This window comes from Prionailurus bengalensis, chromosome A3 (assembly GCF_016509475.1).
Source record: "Prionailurus bengalensis isolate Pbe53 chromosome A3, Fcat_Pben_1.1_paternal_pri, whole genome shotgun sequence".
Taxonomy (NCBI): domain Eukaryota; kingdom Metazoa; phylum Chordata; class Mammalia; order Carnivora; family Felidae; genus Prionailurus; species Prionailurus bengalensis.
The window spans coordinates 8,883,244-8,903,448 of record NC_057354.1 but is presented as its reverse complement, the minus strand read 5'-3'; the positions used below and the strand labels follow the sequence as shown (position 1 = coordinate 8,903,448).

Genomic DNA, 20,205 nt, shown 5'->3' with positions numbered 1-20,205 from the left:
TAGGAGTGAATGAAATAATGTATGTCTTGTAAAGCACTTAACACATTATCATTATACAATACAATACGTTTGTGATGTTGGATATTAAGAGGAAAGGGTTTTGTGGAATTAAAAACGGGTGGGGGGGCACTCTTTTTGGAAAGTGGGAGAGTTTACTGAATTATCTAAACATGGGTTCCAACCCACTAATCCCCTTTTCCAATGTAGACGACACTAGCAACAGTGTTGCTGTGGGCTTAGACACATAATCACAGGAGAAAAAAAAAAAAATCTGCCCTGTTGATTTGTCATACTTGGAGGGCACGCTGTTCTTCCTAAACGCCAACAACTCACATTTAGGCAGCCGTGAAGTCCCCTAGCTGTGTCCATGCAGTGAATCTCGCCGGGTTGTAAGTTAGTTGTAATAAATAACGTTTGGCTCTGCACTCCACTTAGAGAAGATAGGTTCCATTGTGAATCATGTCGTTGGCCGTTTGGACTTTAAGCTGTCCGGGTTGTTTATGGTGGTGTTTGCCAGCATCTAGACCTCTTTCAAACAATTTAAGTGCCCTTTTGGAGTATATGAATGTGGCTCAATAAAAATGGGTACAGGGAAATTGCTTGCTTTCTCTCTTCCCTGGCCGTGCACCAAAATCAACCATATATGAGAATTGTCAAATGTGAGCTCCATAATTGCCAAACATGAGATTGTAATTAACATAGAAACCACCAAGGACATTTTCCCTTCCATTGTCAGCATGTTGTGCTGATCTTCGCCATCCTTCTAATTTATTTCTTGAGAGTACGACAACAGCTGGACAGTTTTTCAGTCCTTATTTTTCATTATATAGCCTTACTGAGCAGTGTGCCCTTAAAAGATTCTAGTTAGTTCCTTTGACAGCAATAAATATTGGCTAGCGAACAGGCTTTGAAGCCAGACAGACCTAAGTCCAAGTGCTGGCTCTACTATTTGCTGCCTATCGGAAATGGGTTAAATCGCTTAACCAATCTCAGCCTCTATTTTCTCATCATTAAATAGGGACAATGCGATCTATCAGTAAAGTGCAGAGCTCATCATGAGCACCGGATGGTAGGTATTATGACCGCTTTCTACCTTCTTCTTAATAACCACATCAAATGTTTGCAAATGCTATTTCTTCCTTTCTTTTTATAAAAGGGGAAAACTTTTCTGAGTTCCACATCTGAATTGACAACTGATATCTTTTCAAGCTTTAAAGCATGAACTAAAAAGCCTGTCTTCTACTTAGTTTTTTAAGTTTCCAAGACCCAGTGATTATTTATATCTAACACATAAGCAAAATTTTATGTATGGATTTTCTTAATTGATTCTACGTCTTATTCCATAGCCCTTTTGGGGTGCTATATTGTATGCAAGGAAATAAAGTCATAAAAGAAAATCACTTGTTTTTAGTATCAAATTTATTGTCAAATTGGTTTCCATACAACACCCAGTGCTCATCCCAAAAGGTGCCCTCCTCAATACCCATCACCCACCCTCCCCTCCCTCCCACACCCCATCAGCCTTCAGTTTGTTCTCAGTTTTTAAGAGTCTCTTATGCTTTGGCTCTCTCCCACTCCAACCTCTTTTTTTTTTTTCCCTTCCCCTCCCCATGGTCTTCTGTTAAGTTTCTCAGGGTCCACATAAGAGTGAAAACATATGGTATCTGTCTTTCTCTGTATGACTTATTTCACTTAGCATGATACTCTCCAGTTCCATCCACGTTGCTACAAAAGGCCAGATTTCATTCTTTCTCATTGCCAAGTAGTATTCCATTGTGTATATAAACCACAATTTCTTTATCCATTCTTCAGTTGGTGGACATGTAGGCTCTTTCCATAATTTGGCTATTGGTGCTATAAACATTGTTGTACAAGTGCCCCTATGCATCAGCACTCCTGTATCCCTTGGGTCAATTCCTAGCAGTGCTATTGCTGGGTCATAGGGTAGATCTATTTGTGATTTTTTGAGGAACCTCCACACTGTTTTCCAGAGCAGCTGCACCAGTTTGCATTCCCACCAACAGTGCAAGAGGGTTCCCGTTTCTCCACATCCTCTCCAGCATCTAGAGTCTCCTGATTTGTTCGTTTTAGCCACTCTGACCGGCGTGAGGTGGTATCTCAGTGTGGTTTTGATTTGTATTTCCCTGATGAGGAGTGACTTTGAGCATCTTTTCATGTGCCTGTTGGCCATATGGATGTCTTCTTTAGAGAAGTGTCTATTCATGATTTCTGCCCATTTCTTCACTGGATTACTTGTTTTTTGGGTATGGAGTTTGGTAAATTCTTTATCGATTTTGGATACTAACCCTTTATCCGATATGTCATTTGCAAATATCTTTTCCCATTCCGTTGGTTGCCTTTTGGGTTTGTTGATTGTTTCCTTTGCAGTGCAGAAGCTTTTTATCTTCGTGAGGTCCCAATAGTTCATTTTTGCTTTTAATTCCCTTGCCTTTGGAGATGTGTCAAGTAAGAAATTGCTGTGGCTGAGGTCAGAGAGGTTTTTTCCTGCTTTCTCCTCTAGAGTTTTGATGGTTTCCTGTCTCACATTCAGGTCCTGTATCCATTTTGAGTTTATTTTTATGAATGGTGTAAGAAAATGGTCTAGTTTCATTCTTCTGCATGTTGCTGTCCAGTTCTCCCAGCACCATTTGTTAAAGAGACTGTCTTTGTCAAAGATTAGTTGGCCGTACTTTTATGGGTCCAATTCTGGAGTCTCTATTCTATTCCATTGGTCTATGTGTCTGTTTTTGTGCCAATACCATGCTGTCTTGATGATTACAGCTTTGTAGAAGAGGCTCAAGTCTGGGATAAGAAAATCACTTTTCATTTTATTTTTTTTATTTTTTATTTTTTTTTTAGAGAGAGTGCGAGCAGGGGTGAGAGGCAGAAGGAGTGAGAGAGAGAGAGAATCCTAAGCAGGCTCCTTGCTTAGTGCAGAGCCCGACTACTCGGGGATCGATCCCATGACCCTGGGATCATGACCTGAGCTAAAATCAAGAGTTAGACACTCAACCGACTGAGCCTCCCAGGTGCCTCAGAAAATCACTTTTTTATACTTTTTTTTTAAGTTTATTATTATTTTGAGAGAGAGAGAGAGAGAGAGAGAGAGAGCACATGTGGGAGAGTCAGAGATGGAGGGAGATACAGAATCTGAAGCAGGCTCCAGGCTCCAAGCTGCCAGCACAGAGTCTGACTCGGGGCCCAAATTCACAGACCATGCAATCATGACCTGAGCCGAAATCGGACACTTAACCAACTGAGTCACCCAGGTGCCCCCCAAAAATTGCTCTTTTCAATCTATATTCTTATTGTGTACCAGGCACCATGTGTGGAAGGTACTGTTACTAACCTCATTTTGCAGATGTGGAAATTTAGATTCAGAGACGATGGGTCATTTCCCCCAACATCACACAGCTAATGAATGACAGAGCCAAGCTATTAACAAATACACCAAAGGAAAATGGAGAGTGAATACAAAAAGAAGTTAATGAGTATAGACTGGAGCCCTAAGAGGCTACATAGTTGTTAAAGTGGGGCTACCAAACGGACATTGAGCTTCCTAGTAGTGAAAGCAAAAATGGAAACATGATCCATCCCAAGATTCATCTTTTCCATAAAGAAAATGTATATACCAGAATTTAAGAATAAGCAAAATCTTTCCTGATGCTGACTGTCCGGCAGAAATCTCATGCATAACTTCTGTGATAGACTGCAACAGAGATAGTAGGAGGTTCCCACGGTAAAAAACCAAATATTTAAAACTGAAACCATTCCTTTCTGCAAAAATATGTTTTACTTAACACAGGGTTCCATGTCTTTCGTCGATAATTATCCGATCTGAGCTTTGTCAAAGCATCATACTGAGAAGAGATACGTGTTAAAATGCTAGTTGGGGAAGGGAGCGGAGGATGCTTTTCTCTGCCTTATCATTTTTATTTAGATTGACGTACCTTTGGTTATAATTAGGGATAACTGTACAGCAGTTAAGATTCCATAATCCCATTATTAGTTGTCAGGAGATTTTCACAGGGCAAACCCCCATGCCGTTCCATTCACTCCTGTCTCTTAACTACTTGGGTAGTCTTGAAGTTGAAGAGTGAGCTTTAAGGAGAAGATTTTCTTCTGTCACTGAAATCTTCTAGCACGTAAGGAAGGACACAAATGATACCTAGTGACGGCGTCCGCGCCACTCTCTGGAGGCCCCGCGTCTTCTTGCCTGACATTTTTGTTGTTGCTGTTGTTGTGGTCCAAGATGTCACCCTGTGTCTGCCAGTTTCATTCCACAGCCATTCCAAATGCAGTGGTGAAGAGATTTGAAACCATTTCGAGGGATGCCCATTAAGTAGGCCAAAGGGGAAATTGTTTGTAAAATTATTTCCAATACATCCACTCGGTAAGACACTCAGAAGTCGATGGTATAGGGTGGAGGTCAGCTTAGAAAGTGTCTGCTCTGGCACTGATAAAAACAAAGGGGGGCGGGGGGAAGAGGGGTGCCTGGGTGGCTCAATCGGTTAAGCATCCGACTCTTGATTTCGGCTCAGGTCATGATCTCATGGTTCCTGAGTTCAAGCCCCGCATCGGGCTCCGTGCTGAGAATGTGGAGGCTGCGTGGGATTCTCTATCTCTCTCTCCCTCTCTGTCTGTCCCTCCCCTGCTCTCTCTCACGCTCTCTCTCTCTCTCTCTCTCAAAATAAATAAATAAACTTAAAAAAAATGGGCGCCTGGGTGGCTCAGTCAGTTAAGGGTCCGACTTCAGCTCAGGTCATGATCTCACAGTTCATGGGTTCGAGCCCCACATCAGGCTCTGCACGGACAGCTGAGAGCCAGGAGCCTGTTTCAGATTCTGTGTGTGTGTGTGTGCGTGTGTGTGTGTGTGTGTGTGTGTCTGCCCCTCCCTCACTTGTGCATGCTCTCTCTCTCTCTCTCTTTCTCAAAAATAAATAAACATTAAAAAAAACCCCACAGAAAAACTCGCCTTTAGGAGCTGTGGGCAGTTGGCTGACTGGTTTGTGTCATGGAGCATATATCATACATTTGAGACACATGGTTGATTTATCACAAGTTGTGCTTTAGAAGAGGAAGTTCAAAAGTTGAGATTTTCCAGTGTGTCCAATGTGACCTATGTGTCATCTGGATTTAGACCTTCCAAGGAGAGGACAACCAAGAGCCAAGATCAATAATACTTCTGAGTCCTATTCATCAAGGGTCTAATCAAACACCCCCTTGACAAAGAATCTGTGGTCTCGGGTCCGATGTCAGGAACAATTTGTTTGGCGGTTAAGAGTAAAAGCTCTGAAATCCAGAGAAGACATATTCCAGTTGAATATCGTAATATCCATTCCCATTTATTGTCAGGTCACCTTGGGCAAGTCACTTCAGTCACCTAAACAGTAACTTTTTCCCCTATGATACTGGACACCCCCTCCCCGGACTACTGACGTGATTAACGGAAATAATGCGTAAGTGGCGGGCCAAGATCAATAGTCACTCCCCACCTGTTACTTTTATAGAACTTTTAATTTTCTTATTGACTCAACCCCTTTGAGATTTGTTATAAGAAAGATAAAGTCCCAGAGGGCCTGGGTGGCTCAGGTGGGTAAGCGTCTGACGCTTACTTGTGGCTCAGGTCATGATCTCACAACCCGTGAGTTCGAGCTCTGAGCCAGGCTCCATCCTGACAGCGCGGAGCCTGCTTGGGATTCTCTGTCTCCCTCTTTCTCTGCCCCTCCCCTCCCCCCGCCCCTCCTCCATGCGCTCTCTCTCTGTCTCTCTCAAAATAAATAAATAAGTAAATAAATACACATTAAAAAAAGAAGAAAGATAAGATAAGGTCCCTCTCATCACTCGGAAAGTCAACCACCTCATTCTGTCTGGCTTATTCTGTGGCCCCCTCTTTTCAAGAGCAATTCACCTCAGTGTCTGAAAGAAATCAAGAAGAGGCACAAACACATCAGCTAATACTTCAAAATATCACCCACCTGCTTACACGGGGCTGTGTCTGGCGTATGAAAAGCATTCAGTACATTTAAGCAATTACTTTCTTGGTTCTAAAAACTGAAATTGGTCCGCCAAAGTTTAAGGGTTTCTGCACACAGAGATTTCTCTTAGGAAAAATTAGGTGAAGCATGAATGATGAAATTCAGCAATGTAGGCGAGCCAATTTGGATTTTCAAGTTGTGAAATCAATTTGAAAAAATATTAACTGCAGGTTTCTCCCAGGATGACATGGTTGGGAATCACACGTTTCCGTAACCCCTTTCCTTTCTTATCACAGCCTTTTTTTTAATAATGGACCTTATATATTTCCAGCTTTTATAGTTCACTTTTTTTTTTTTCATTTTTAACCAAACAGTTTTAAGAAGCCCTGAATTCAGAGTCAGATATTCTAATTCCATCACTAATCATTATAGGAGCAAATTATTTAAACTCCCACGGCCTCAATATTTTTATCTTTGGGGCTACTACTATTTATCCAATGTATTTCAGAAAAGCGTAGATAGATAGATATAGATAGATAGATAGATACAATGTATATAAGATACATCATGTAGAATTTGAAAAGATGTAAATTGTTTCAAAATGGCAAAACAATTTATTGTTTGAACTTAAAAGTACCAAGTAGATGGCAAAGTCTCCTCCTGTCCATTTGTTTCCTGGGACTAATTGTTCTAATCTCTTCTCTTTTTTCTTTACATGCTCTAAGTTGTCTCTTTCATAGAAGCAGAGATAGGATTCCAGGTGAACCTATTGTTCTCTTTTGTATTATCTTAGTCTTAAATACTTGAAAATTCTTCTTTCATGGGGTCTTTAGGACTTCATTCGCTCAGCGAGTATTTGTCAAGTACCTCCTTTGTGTCAGACATTGGCTTATCTGCTTGGGAAACTATTATGATCTAAAACACAGTCCAGGGGCACCTGAGTGACTCAGGTGGTTAAGCACCCGACTTTGGCTCAGGTCATCATCTCACAATCTGTGAGTTCAAGCCCCACGTTGGGCTCTGTGCTGACAGCTCGGAGCCTGGAACCTGCTTCGGGTTCTGTGTCTCCCTCTCTCTCTGCCCCTCCCCTGCTCACGCTCTCTGTCTCTCTCTCAAAAAGAAATGAACATTTTAAAAAGCTAATAAATAAATAAACTTTAAAAAAAAAAAAGGAAAGGAAAACAGGGTTTTTCCTAAGTGCAGTGGAGATCACCCAAGGACTCTCAGCTGGGAGCAAACAGGGAGTGACTGCTTCGATCTATTTAAGGTTTTCCTAAGCTGACTTTGCCATACGGAAAATGATCGGCAGGACCCAGAGAGGGGCAAGGCGGCCCAGTGACAGGGCACTACGGTCCCCTGGAGACGAGGCGCACGGGCTGGAACTGGGGTGTTGGGGAAGGGCATGGAAATAGATCCTGGCAAGGAATCATTGGAAGAGGTGCCCGGAATCAGCCGACTTTCTGGCCCAAGCAACTGAGCGGTTTGAACTTCCATTTCCCGTGAGAAGAAACCCAGGAGGAGGACCGGGCGGGGGCCGGGGAACTCGAGTTCCCTGCTTTTGCGAAAGTTGCCTCCGACGTAACTTGTGAGATGTGCCCGGAGACGCGTCGAGGAGCCAGTTGGATGTGTGCATCTGGAACACAGATACTCCATGTTACAAACCAGATGCCGCTGTCTACACAGGGCTCATGTAGCGCAGGGGGGGCCTCACCCTTCGCACACCCAGCGTGGACATTTCCCAGTAAACTTTTTAGGATTTCCCCTTTACTATCCAGAAAGGAAATTCATAGGTCAGATGACCAGCCTAGACACATAATTTTGACAAGGATTGGTCTGATGCAGTGACCATATGATGAGAAACCAAAGGAAAATGTTCGGGCCCTAAAGCTGACCAGATCAGGTCTTCTCGAGTGGAAATAGGTTCACTCGGTATCCTGTTAAACGCAGATTCTGAGTTCAGCAGGGCTGGGGACCTGTGTTCTGCATTTCTTTTTTTATTAGTGTTTATTTATTTGTGAGAGTGGGGGAGGGGCAGAGAGAGAGGGAGACACAGACTCCAAGCAGGCTCCAGGCTCCAAGCTGTCAGCACAGAGCCCAGCGTGGGGCTCGAACCCACGAACTGCGAGATCATGGCTTGAGCCAAGTCGCTCAGCCGACTGAACCACCCGGGCCCCCCAGTGTTCTGCGTTTCTAACAAACTCCCAGGTAAGTCAGGGCTGCTGTTCTGTGGGCCATCCTCAGGGACGAGGTCCTCAAAGGGTGGTGAGATAGTCCATTGCGTGCTCCTAAGTGCAGACTCCCTGTGAACATGGCAGTAACAAGTGCAAGGTCAGTTCGGGGCTGTGGAATGGGCGTCTCAAATACCCCAGTGGCAACGTCAGAGGTGACTTAATTTTTTTAAACGGCAAATAACTCCCGTGAAAATTCCAAAGAAAACAAGCCAGTTTCTCTTTGTTGGCAAGCCAGCTTTATTTCTGGACAACGCAGTGTCTCTGAAACTGTGCACAAAAGACTTTGTGTTTATATGTGAAATGGAATTCGGTTCTAGGCTCAAAGAATTACAAAACATTTGCCACTATGTCAGTGGTTCTGAACCGCTGTGTTAGATAATGTTGCTCTCTGCCTCGGGGACATTTGGCAACGTCCAGGGATATTTTGGGCTGTCACAGCTCAAAGGTGAGGGGACTGCTCCTGGAATCTGGTGGGTAACGGTCAGAGATAATGCTAAAAACCCTACAAAGCAAGGGACAGTCTTCCACAACAAAGAATTATCCAGCCCAGAGGCACCTGGGTGGCTCAGTCGGTTGAGCGTTCGACTTCAGCTCGGGTCATGATCTCATGGTTCTTGAGTTTGAGCCCAGCATCGGGTTCTGCACTGACAGCTCAGAGTCTGGAACCCGCTTTGGATTCTGTGTCCCCCTCTTTCTCTGCTCCTCCCCCGCTTGTGCCCTCTCTCTTTCTGTCTCTCTCTCTAAAATAAATATTTCAAGTACATAAATAAATATTGAAAAGAAAGGATTTTCTAGCCCAAAATATCAACAGTGCAAGGTTGAGAAACCTCACTCTACAGAGAGATTTTCAAAAATGGTGCAGGATGAGGGAGTCCATCACCTTGGCAGAAGCTGTCCCACACATTGCAAGATGCCTAGCATTCCCAGCCCCTAACCATGAAACGCTGGTGCTGTGCCCAGCGTTGTTGCAACCACGAGAGTCACCCCAGGGACAACAGTGCCCCTCGGAGAAGAACGGGACAAACTAGAGAGAGAGGCAGGCCTGAGCGAGGCCGTGGAAAGGAAGGCCAACCAAAATGATCTGCCAGAGGGATTAAAAATCGTAGCATGGCCAAATTAAAGTAGATATAATTCTACCCATCTGTTGGTGGCTGTGTAATTAATACAAAAATAATTACATCTCTTCGCCTGGCTCTCCCTCACAAACTCTCCTTAATGAACACTGCCAATGACTTTTTAGATATGTAATTAAAAATTTTATTTATTTCTGTTTTATTTTTATAGTAGTAGCTTCACGTATTGGGGGGGGGGGAGCCCACGCAGCCGCAAAGCGTGCCCTCAACAACCAGCGGAAACGCAAGCGAAATTATTCTACACACCTCATTCTGAACAGTGAGAAGTAAAACCAGTAGCTCTCATTCCCTGCATTTTCCAGTGTTGATTTTCTGGCCGGGTCTCGTCTTTAGACCTACAGAAAACTAAAGTGCTTCTTCTTCTAAGATAAGAAATCGTAAGAAAAGATACATCGTCCCAAAGTGGCCCGAGATTCAGTTCTCTTCTTTACCATTCTCTTTTAGGACAGGAACACTGACCTTCCAGAAGAATCCATCACTTCAGTCCATCGTGGTGGAATGGAAGATCTGTGGGGTAGAAATAACATCAGTGTCAGGTTTAAATAGAAGACGCTCGTATCTAGAATTCAACTCAGTAGCTAACTGTACAGATAAACTCTTGGAGAAATGCCTCTGAATTATTAATAATGTTAGTGTTTAACACTTTACGACATTACCACATCACCCCAGACCGTATGGTTTAAGAGCCCAGACAACCCTGAACCTGAGTATCTTTTCTCCCACCTACCAGCCAGGTGACCGCAGGCCGAACGGTTTCACCTCTCTAAATTTCCATCTCACAGGCTGTTAAGTGTAGACACGTATTCCCTCCCACATTGCAGCATCATGACGCTGACGTGTGGGGAGGCACGGGCTTAGCGTGGGTAGCATAGAAGGAACGCAGGGAATGTCAAGTTATCATACTGAGGCCCCCAAAGAGACAAGGGACCTGAGCAAAGAACCACAGAGAGTCAATAATGAGGTCAGGACTGAGATCCTAGGAGCTGAGCGACTTCTTTGCTTTTACACAAGCTATGTCATGAAGCTATTTTCCAGGAAAATCACACTCAAGCCTATCTGTGAGAGTTTTGTGGGGAAGAAAAGAGTCATCAAACAAATCTGGGCGGCACTGGGTTAACTAAAGACATATTGTGTTTCGTTGGGTTGAGTTTTGGTGGCAGGACTTCTCAGAACCTTTAATGTGCTAATGTGTATTATGAATTTCCAAGAAGGGGGTCTATAATATAATATAAGAACTTTTTCCTTCTCCTTGCTCCCCTTCCCAGAGCAAACTCTGCCCTAAGAGAAACCCAGCCAGAGAAGTCGGGGTGTTGATCAAATCTCGAGCAGATTCGAGGAAGTGCCAAGTGAAACAAGGCTCTCTAAAACCAGTGTCACGTTTATGTCATGTCAGGGAGGAGAGACGGGGGCGTCGAATAGAGTGCGTGTGAACCCTCCACCCGAGGCTTCATCCTGCCTCACAGTGGAAGGCACTTTCACCCCTTAAGATCGGCTGTCTCTTCCTCTTTCTTTGATCCATCATCACTCTCCTCTGACCGCGTGACCATCCTCCTCAAGTCTCCGGATCTGCCAGGGGGGTCCAACCACGTCAGAAGGAAGACTACTTGGTCTCTGAGATGCAAACAAAGTGTCAAAGGGAAAGGACTCCCTCCACTGACCGTGACCATTTGTAATCTAGATGGGGGCATGCGGGGGGGCGGTGAACTGACCATAGAAGCTTCCAAATGAAAGACCCAAATTTAAAGCCATCCTCTGCTTGTTATTAGCTGCGTGACTTTGGACAAGTCACGAGCCTCCTTGAGACCTTTCTCTCTGGTTTTTAAAATGGGATGATTTCAAGTGTTAGTGGTAATATGGGTAAAGTATCCGGCATTTGGTAGGTATATAGTAACTATATATACTATAAGTATATATACCAAGGAATCGCTTATAACGCCCGTTGTGGTTATTTTGTGGATAATTTCTTTACACACATCAAATGCCAACAATTTTCAACTTGTCTTTATTCTTCTACTAGAAACTTGGAGGTTTTCCTTTCCCAAAAAAATACTTGTATCTAAGTCCAAGGTGTTTTTCCTCACTGAAATGGGCAAACCACTAAATAATAAGATGTAGACAAGGAGTGCCATCCACATTGGGCTAATGGAAATTATATGCATTCTTACAGTAATCCAAATAGCACATATCTGAAAAAAAAAAATTCTCCCAGTTAATCTCCTGTAGCAAAGCACACTTTTAAGTCACACTTCCCCAACCACAACAATGTTCCTATCTCTTGACTCGGGAACTTCACCTTTGGCAATTTAAACCTATGAATATATCCCAGCAGACTGCAAGGCTTTAAACACAAAGATGTTTATCACAGCGTTACCTACTATTGAATACCAACTGGAAGCAAATGCAACGTCCAACCTCATGAGAGTGTTTTAGTAAATCCCAATAATATAGGTGACAGAACTCGTGTAGCTATTTACAACGAGGCCTCCAAGTTGTGGAAGCTGATGGAAATCAGAGAAGAACATTACATAGCGGGTACTTACGACTGTGAACACTTAACCAAAATGCATGGAGAAAGAAAAGGAAATACAGCCAAATGTGAACAGGAGCCTTGTCTGGATGGTGGGGCCATAGATGAATTTTTTTTTTCTTTTTCAGAATGCTTTATAGCGGGAAAGTCATACACTATAGGTTTCAATTTTGGAAAGACACGCTAAACATAAAATTCACCATCCTAACCGTTTTCAGGCACGCAGTTCAGTGGCATTACGTACATTCACATTGTTGTGCACTCCTGTTCACCTCCAGAACTGGTTTCATCTTGCAAGGTTGAAACTCTACACATTAGACAATGATTGCCCAGCCCCCAGCCCCTGGCCACAACCAGTCCTGTTTTGTGTTTCTTTAAGTTGGACTATTCTAGGTACCTCCTGGAAGGGAAGTCATACAGCGTCTTACGACTGCCTTCTTTTCTCTTAACACAATGTCCTCGAGGTTCATCCATGTTGTCAGAACGCATCAGAATTTCCTTCCCTTTTAAGACCCAATAATGTCCCATTGTACGTATATGGACCACATTTTGTTTATCATTCGTCCGTCAGTGGATATTTGGGTGGCTTCCTCCTTCTGGCTGTTGTGAATAATGCTGTTATGAACATGAATGTATAAATATCTCTTCCATACATTGTACGTTAGAGGTGTTTCCCCCTAAACTGCCACCGCTGAGCTATTCCTCAGAAAATAATGTATCGTTTTCTGTTGTTCTGACTCCCATTACAGGACAAATGCCTTAGTTTCAACTTTCCAGCCTGGATCGCCTCACACTGAATCCGTCTACCACCTGCTTCTGACATTGAACTCCTCCTGACACCCTGCTCTGAGAAGACCGCCAAAAAAAAAAAAAAATTATATATATATATATATATATATATATATATATCACCCCAGCCATCCCTCTTCATTCTTACTAACAATTTGGTAATGAAGTATTGATTTCCACTTCTCTGCTTATGGACGATATTAGATTTTCATTGATAAACTGCAATGAGGCAGTCTCCTCTCCACGGTCCCCTTTCCACTGTCACGAGAAAACCAAGTGCCACTGAAGAAAAATAATGACTGAGAACACTGATGTGCTTATTTCGTCGGTCTGAAACACTTGGCAGGAAAGGGCGGGGAGGGGGAGGGGGGTAGCAGTCTTCATAGTTCAACGTCCAAGCGAGCTGCACGAGATGCAGACCCTTGGCCGCTTACTTTTCACCGTAATGTCCATTTCCTATTTATAACCCCTCTGGGAACGTTTGTCTAAAGGAAATGTTTCTGTTCAGAGCAACAATTACGGTTGCACCTGGATTGCCCAGTCCTGCCCCTGCACCGGGGAGCCATGAATCACCGCCAAGTGGAAGAATTATTAAGTTAGACCAGACTTGGAGCCAAGAAAACCTCCGAACAATGTTCATCTTCTGTGAAAGTTGTTCCAACAGTTGGGCTTAACCGTGTTGCTGCCAAAGACTCTTTCCCAAGCAGAGGCGGGCATCCTTTTCCCATCGTGTCTTCGTCGGCTACAAAAACACGGTTTCAAGTGCACGCACGAGACCTGCAGGCTGGCAGCGCTGGGGAAGTTGGTGAAATGCAGGATCTGGACGAAAGCAAGAAGGTGAGATGGCTGCAGGGTGGAAAGTGCAGCAGCTCGTCCTTCCTGGTGATCTCTTTCCGCAGAACCTGTTGTTTATGGACTTGGAAACACAGCTGAGCCCGAACGGCAACAGAAAGCATGAAATAAGGTGTCCATTTTAAATGTGTTCCTGCAACTTTTTTCATTAAAACTTTGAGGGCCCAGTTTTAATTTGCGGAATATTCCCGTTAATAATGAGATCTAATTAAGACATCCATTAAAAGCCCGTTAAAGTTAATTTAACGTAAAAATTCCAATAGAGCTGTATTAGATTTTCTCCATTAAATTAACGTTATGGATTTTTAACGGATGTCTTAATTATACATTATTATTAACGGGAATACTGTATTACACAGATTAAAATCAGGTCCTAAGTCAACTTGGAAAAGCTAAGAGCATGTTTTAATATTAAAAGTCTTGCATACCTAGTGCACAGTCTGGAAATTCAGGGGTAGGTCTGTTTACTCTAGTTGAGCATTTTCTATACCACTGAAAGCAATCTATAAATAGAAAAACCTATCACTGCATTTAAACAATGAATCTCCTTATTCTCAAAGGACAAATGAAGTCTGGATTGTGTTATAAACTGCTACTCAGCTATAGGCGAAATATTTAAGCTATTCTAGGTACAACGCTAGGAACTAGATGATTCTGAAACAAACAAACAAAAACCAATTCCCTTCTTGTTGTTGTTGCTTTAATTACCAAGGTTATCACACACAAGAAAAGCTCAACACCAACAAAACGAAACCAAATGTCCTCTTCACCATTTCTCCTGGAAGCCGCCTGTTGAAATTGCTTTGGAAATTTTGACATGATCCCTAAATTCAACATGGGGATTTAAAAAAAAAAAAAAAAAACTTCTTATTTACCTCCTAGGGAAAGTGTTGCCCTTATGCCACATCTAATAGCAAATTGCTTTTTTTATGGCATGCATAACCTAGATGGGAAAAAATATGGCGCTTCGGGGAAGGAGGGAAAAAGTAAATGAAGTTCCAGGAATGTCATTCGGAAGTAATGAGGCATGGACAGAAAATATACCCCTCACATCATCGGATTGAGATGGCAGTCGAAATAGCTTCATTGGAGTGTCAGTACTCATCCATCAATCAATCACCCACAAGAAAAAATAGCAAACGGGGCGGCTTTTATGGGATTTACTCATGGGCATAGGGAATAGCGGCTCAAATGTAGTTCTGACATGAAAAGCAAGGTGCTGATATTATTTTTTATGATGGGAGGATCATAAAGTGAATTGAGAACAGCGAGGTCTGTCTTTGCTCGACCTATTCAACCAGAAATGAATGGAGCTCAACTGGAAAGGAACAGTCTTCGCATGGGTTAAGATCGAAGGGTGGGCTCTACTGAGCACTGTCCTTCGACAACAAAATTCTATTAAAGGAAAATCGGTGCATTAGCACTGGGGCTCCTGAAGCTGTTAAAAATCGCCTGCTCCAACCCAGGGTTATTGGATCAAGTTACGTAATCCAGATCCCGCTGCTACCCCTTCAGAAGCAGATTCTTGAGCTCTTGTTCCAACGAGGGGGTGGGGGGGGGGGGACAATAGAACTCTCAACTCCGTGGAAATTGTTTCCCTTCTAAGAAAGAAAAAATAAATCATCTGCTTCGACATCTAATTTATATGGTTTCGTTAGCGCAATTTCTCGGGGGGGGGGGGCGGTGGTGGGGAGGCGAGAGACAAAAATATTGATAAATTTGGTAAGATTCATGAATTGTCACTTGGTAACTGTAAATGTCACTGCTGAGGGACAGCTGCCAACGTTCTCCTTAGGAAACAAGATCTGGGCTCTCGCTGTGAGATAAACACAGCTCTCAGGATATTTCTAGAGACCAGGCCTGTCTTTCATTTGGCAAGCCCTGTGAGGCTTCTAGAAACTTCTTTCTGGAGGGAAACACTACCATGAGCTCAGAAGAATGTTTGTAACTGTTTTCAGACCACTCTCTTCCTCTCTCTGAATAAACACAGTGCTGATATAATGGAACTTTAGAACTGGAAAGACACATGACGTGCAAATATGCGAATTACACTCGAGTATCTCCATTCCGACACTAACCCCGGGGATCAGTGAGGGTGAGAACCTGCCTTTCCTTCCCCATCCCTCCTTCTAGCTAAGACCACCAACCAGCTGCAAACTGAAATGTCCACTGGAAAAGAGTGTGTATAAATCCTTGAGTTTTATGTATTTGGCCCCATTTCATAGTTCAGCAAATTCACCAAATCTACACCATGTTACAAAGCACCGGGGGCACAAGGCAGATTGGGAAGCACAGTTGTTTCGGCAAATTCATTCCACAAGTTTTAGGGAGCACCTGCCGTGTGCACACTATTCGAGGTGCTATGGAATACGGCAGTTAACAACTCACACAACGTCCTAGTCTCCCTGTGCTTATCACGGCTTCTGACAGGGGGAGCTGATACCAGACGCCTCGAAGAGGAGCTCGGAGAGGGTCCAACCCCTCTGTCATTTGTGTTTTAGTCCTGGTTTTCAAAACAACAATATTTCAGAAGGGGGCATTCTCCTTCTGAAAAGCACACAGAAAGGAAATCGCTTAAAAATAGGTCAAGGCCTAAATGTAGAATATAATCACAGAATATATTGGATAGCCCAGACAGTCCCCACAGAATTTCTCTAAGGTCACAAGTAGATTTCTGAAAACTCACCACCCGCCCCCGCCGCCCCCCCCCCCCCGCCCCACCCTGCCCCGCCACAATGTGCTTGCTTGGTTGAGTTTTGCATCAGTAACGTCCCAGGCACAAGCCGCCGAACTGAGTTGAAATGCAGAAAACAAACTAATGAAATGACATCTTTGGAAAGCATTTATGTAACTCTGGGTAAGCAGTGAGGAGATGTACATATACATGAATTCACTGTTATTTTTCCAGGGTCTACAGACAGTGACACAGTAAAAGTCTATGATTTTCTGAAACTTTTCACACTAAATCCAAAGATTACGAGGCCCTCAAAGGGGCATGCATTCTGTTTTTCCATCTGTCACCTCACCGGTTATCTGACTGTGTTCCAATCTTTTTCACTGGGTTTCATTTTTTAACCTTGTTAAATGTTTTTGTCTAAAAAAAAAATTAAAAGTGTCATTTTCACATTATCCTCTACTCTCTACAGGCATAAAAGTGTGTGGATGAAAGCTATAGTGATAATGATCGTGATGAAATCACTAAATTCTACTCCCGAAACCAATACCACACTATATGTTAACTTGAATTTCAACTAAAAAAATAAATACATAGGGGCGCCCGGGGGGGCTCGGTCGGTTAAGCGTCCGGCTTCGGCTCAGGTCATGATCTCACGGTTCATGAGTTCGAGCCCCGCGTCGGGCTCTGTGCCGACAGCTCGGAGCCTGGAGCCTGCTTCGGATTCTGTGTCTCCCTCTCTCTCTGCCCCTTCCCTGTTCGGGCTCTGTCTTTCTCTCTCTCAAAAAAAAAAAATAAACATTAAAAAAATGTTATTAAATAAATATAAAATAAATAAGTAAATAAGAAATCTCGAAGGCTTTAAACACACACGTACACATGCCATTCTAAAGAGTAATAAAGTGGTATCTGTTTGGCACAAGCATTAGGCCAGGAAGAAAAAAAAAATCACAACTGAACTTTCGGTTTATTTTTTTCCCCGGTGAGATGTTAAAATGCTAATTTCATTTTCTCCCTTCCTATATGTGGCACTTTCTCAAAATATCCATGAAATGCTTTTAGACAAAGATTGAGCAGGAGAACGAGATACAAATTTCCATCCCCCCAGACAGAGATACATGTTTCCATTGTAGGGAAGGATTAAACATTTTGAAACTTGTGAATCATCTTTAGAATTTCTACAGGGGAATTTTACCTCTTCATCCAAAGTAAAAGCCACTTATCTCCTTTGGTTTCCTGTGACAGATTCAGAGGCATACGCAGATATACAATTTCCAGGCTCTGGTTAATCTTCTTCCAATAGTTACGAACAATGGGCTAACGGGCGTGGGTGTTTCTCCAAAAATTATTCATGCGCAAGGCAGCCCAAGGCTTCAGGGAAAACCAGAAATGTTTTATGGATTAGAATAGGACTGTTTTAAAATGCTAGTACCAGGTGGAATGCTATTTCTGCAACAGGGCTCTGTCCATTTCCTTTGGAAAAATATATTCCAAGTAAAATGGCTCTTCCAAGGAAAGGCACCTTGATCTGCAACCTTTCAGCACACAAATGAGTTTACCAATAGCCATATGATAATCATTAAGGCCTTTTAACAAACGATCTGTTTGAAAAAGACAGATTAAATCCTCGCAGCCCTTTCTACAATGTTTATTTGCTTAAAAGCGCTTCCGGAAGTACAAATAATAACTCTTTTGCGAAAACCCCCAAGAGAAGTTGAAAATCTCGAACAAATGCGTTACTTAAAAAAAGAAAAAAACCTACCCCTCCCTTTCAACCCCTCCAGAAAATGAATTTCAGCGTGTTCGCTGAATTATCTGGAACCTGAAACCTGTGTTTGGGTATCCGTCCCCAGGCAGAGGCTTATAGTTACAGAACTTGCACAATCATACGATTATGTCGCAAACGTGGAGACTTTGTACAGGAACATTTTCACTTTTTAAATGACCCGTATAACATTCAGGAATTAGAAATGTGTTCGTATATTTTTGAAATACACAAAGTTCAACCGGTTTGCGGAGAAGGAAAAACCGTTCCCGTCCTGTACTGGGGCTAAATATGACAGGAACATTCCGGTTTTGCAATACAATATTTTGGCTTCGAGCACAGCAGATTCAGAACGCGGTGTAAGTCCAGCAAAGCTGACACACGAAACAATTCGCGTTTGGCTCAGGGTTCTTAAATGTCACGATATCTCGAGACCCGCTATCCTTTTTGGTCTCTAATATACTCATATCGGCCTGATGTCTCCTGACTTCGATTCCTAAAAGCCAGGCACCGTCAGCATGAATCATAAACTTCCAACCCCCTTAAAGTTCCAGAAGGTAGTGGATCCGTACAGTCTTTGTAATGGTCAACCAGCTCTTACACTGCGGAACCCAGATCGCTTTTTAAGGAATTTGGTATCAACCATGGTCCCAACACATTTGCCCTGTTGTGTGAATTCTAGGTTGTTTTTGTTTTGTTTTGTTTTGTGTTTGTGTTTTTGTTTTGGGGGTTTTTGGGGGGCTGGGGGGGGTTTTGTTTTTGGTTTTTTTTAGAAAAGGCAGTGGGACTCTAAAGCAGAGTGAGTTGGGAGAATCACATTCATCCTTGCTCTGAAGGAAAGTGTTTATTTGCCAGCGAGGAAAGGCAAACACGTTTTTATATTAGGAAAGCAGACTAGTCATTTTCAAAGAAAAATGACTACAACCATACCTGTAGAATGTTTCTGTGCAAATGCACTAATTTTCTAACGCCTGCATGCTGTATATAATACATTTGCCTGTATATTAGGAAGAAAAGCCAGGCTGTTTTCCCCATGTACAATGCAGCTTGGATGGCTGGGAACATAAGCCTTCCGTACATTTTTTATACTGTACATATTTGTATATACTAACTATATCTCCATGTATGAACACAGATTTTGTTATATTTGCCTGTTTCTGTTTCCTACCAAACTGGCCCACAATGGGGATTCTTTTGTACAGAAAAAAAAAAATATACATATATATGCTTGTAATTGTTTTCCTGGTCATTCTCTTTCAATAGCTAATGAAAGAATTAGATTGGACTTTACCAAGAAATTCTAAGACCCAAGTTTTTCTGTCTGCATGAGTCCCGTCCAACCGCTGGGTCTAGGGAGGAACCCGCGTCCTAATCCAGAGTTTTCCTTTCAAGGCATGCTTCACCCCTTGGGAAAACTACAAACTCATCCATGTAGAATTATCCTCTTTGTATTGTATCTACTAGTGCCTGAAAAATTTTTTAATGGCTTCTTAGAGGAAGAATTCATAATTGTCGAAATCTGAAACATTAGCTTAATTTTGTTTTTATGACCTCGCGATTTTTCTCCTTACTTATCCGGTTGTTGTTGTAACGGGGCCCCAGGCCGTTCCTGACATCGGCGTGTTCGTCTTCTGCATTAAGGATGTTTTTAAAATTACAGAGATTATTGAGCCAACAGGCTGTTTTAATCAAAACCATGTTTCACTTGTTTTTGATGATTATAAATTGTCCTTGCAATATGAAAAAAAAAAAAAAAGTTTTCTGCTAGGAAAATTATACCACCCTGTGGCCAAACAGATTCATCACAGATAGGCAGGAATCCGTGCCCACTTCTCCAGGATCTCGAAAATGCTTCCCTTGGCTGGCCCTTGGCTGACTACTCCCCATCATCCTGAATGCTAGGACTCAATGCAGTCACTACTTGCAAATTTCCAAAGGCTTGGCCAAGTTGTCACTGCCCAAAGACAAACAACCCAGCTGGAAATGATGGCTTTCCAGCTTGGAAAAAAAAAAACAATGCAGGGATTTTCAGCAAAGGTGCTCCTGCCTTTGTCCCTTGGTGCCACCCTCCTGTCCTCTCTCCTAATTATAAACAATCTGGTCCTGATATCACATATAACTTAAACCAGGTCAAAAGGAACATTCAGATCAGCCCCTCGCTGAATAAAAATGACTTCGTTCGGGTGCACTTAAGATGTATGTCTGTGTACGATGCTGCGGCATTGAAATTATCTCTACGAGGAGAGATTTTTTTAA

General features: G+C 42.8%; 1 protein-coding gene across 1 annotated transcript in view; it reads left to right on the top strand.

Moving 5' to 3' along the window:
• The window catches only part of TSHZ2 (teashirt zinc finger homeobox 2), a 457,998-nt gene extending 442,848 nt beyond the window's left edge, over positions 1-15,150 (top strand). Inside the window, exon 3 of the mRNA XM_043553648.1 lies at positions 12,619-15,150. The gene's annotated coding sequence lies outside the window, so the exon portion shown is untranslated. The remainder of the gene's footprint in view (positions 1-12,618) is intronic.
• The last annotated feature ends 5,055 nt before the right edge of the window (positions 15,151-20,205 follow it).